Source organism: Otolemur garnettii, unplaced genomic scaffold, assembly GCF_000181295.1.
Source record: "Otolemur garnettii isolate 467f Iridium unplaced genomic scaffold, OtoGar3 scaffold00127, whole genome shotgun sequence".
NCBI classification, from domain to species: Eukaryota; Metazoa; Chordata; class Mammalia; order Primates; family Galagidae; genus Otolemur; species Otolemur garnettii.
In genome coordinates this window covers 2,912,427-2,914,160 of record NW_003852522.1, presented here as the reverse complement: position 1 = coordinate 2,914,160, position 1,734 = coordinate 2,912,427, and the positions used below count along the sequence as shown (strand labels likewise).

The 1,734-nt window shown below is 48.3% G+C and overlaps 1 protein-coding gene across 1 annotated transcript in view; it reads right to left on the bottom strand.

Moving 5' to 3' along the window:
• Positions 1-1,734, bottom strand: part of SPC24 (SPC24, NDC80 kinetochore complex component) — a 25,969-nt gene that overhangs the window by 6,594 nt on the left and 17,641 nt on the right. The gene's annotated exons all lie outside the window — the stretch shown is intronic.

Genomic DNA, 1,734 nt, shown 5'->3' with positions numbered 1-1,734 from the left:
GCCTCCCAAGTAGCTGGGACTACAGGCGCCCACCACAATGCCCGGCTATTCTTTGGTTGCAGCCATCATTGTTGTTTGGCAGGCCTGGACTGGATTTGAACCCACCAGCTCAGGTATATGTGGCTGGTGCCTTAGCCCCTTGAGCCACAGGCACCAAGCCAAGGATGATACTTTTAAAAACATTTTGTTTGGGGGCAGCTCCTGTGGCTCAGTGAGTAGGGCACCAGTCCCATATACCGAAGGTGGCAGGTTCAAACCCGGCCCCGGCCAAACTGCAACAAAAAAATAGCTGGGCACCTGTAGTCCTAGCTACTCAGGAGGATAAGGCAAGAGAATTGCCTAAGCCCAGGAGTTAGAGGTTGCTATGAGCTGTGACGCCACAGCATTCTACCGAGGGCAATAAAATGAGACTCTGTCTCTAAAAACAAAACAAAACATTTTGTTTAAGATACTGAGGAAATGAAATAAATTTTCATGAAAAAAAGTTGAATTCTAGGCCAGGTGCCAGGTATGCCTGTAATCTCAGCACTTGGGAGGCTGAGGTGGATGGATTACCTGAGCTCAGAGGTTCGAGACCAGCCTAAACCAGAGTGAGAGCTCACCTGTAAAAATAGCCAGGGATTAGCACTTGTAGCTCAGTGAGCAGAGTGCCAGCCACATACACTGACGCTGGCGGGTTAGAGCCCAACCCGGGGCTGCCAAATAACAATGACAACTGCAACCAAAAAATAGCTGGGCATTATGGTAGGCGCCTGTAGTCCCAGCTACTTGGGAGGCTGAGGCAAGAGATCACTTAAGCCCAAGAGTTGGAGGTTGCTGTGAGCTGTGACGTCATAGCACTCTACCAAGGGCAAAATAGTAAGACTCTGTCTCAAAAAAAAGCCGGGCATTGCGGTGGGTGCCTGTAGTCCCAGCTACTTGGGAGGTTGAGGCAAAAGAATCATTTGAGCCCAAGAGTTTGAGGTTGCTGTGAGCTGTGACACTAAGGCCCTCTACTAAAAAAAAAAAAATACATAAAATGTACCCTCTTAGCCATTTCTAAGTGTGCCATTCAGTATACTTAGTACTGTGTAATCATCACCACCCTCCCTCCATCTCCAGAACTTTCTCATCTTCCCAAGCTGAAACTGTGTCCCCATGAAACACTCTCTGCACCCATCCCCAGCCCCTGGCATCCACCATTCTACCTGCTGTGTCTGGGACTCTGAGGACTGTAGGGACCTCCTCTGGGTGGAATTACACAGTATCTGTCCCTTTCTGAGTGGCGTATCCCACTGCACATGATAGGTTCAGCCATGGTACGGCCTGTGTGAGGGTCTTTCTTTTTTTTTGAGACAGAGTCTCATTTTATCTCCCTGGGTAGAGTGCTGTGGCATCACAGCTCACAGCAATCTCCAATTCTTGGGTTCAAACAATTCTCTTGGCTGTTTTTCTTTTTAGGGGAGATGGGGTCTCACTTTTGCTAAGGCTGGTCTTGAACCTGTGAGCTCAAGCAGTCCACCTGTCTCCTGAAGTGCTAGGATTATAGGCGTGAGCCACTGTGCCCAGCCAGCAGATGCTTCCTTTGTAAAGCTAAATACTTTCCCAACGTATGGACCCATCACATAGTGTACATGCACTCATCTGTCCACAGACATGTGGACTGTCCCCACCTCTTAGCTATTGCAAACAGTGCTGTTATGAACATGGCTATGCAAATATCTGCTTGATTCCCCGGTTTCAATTTTTTTTTTT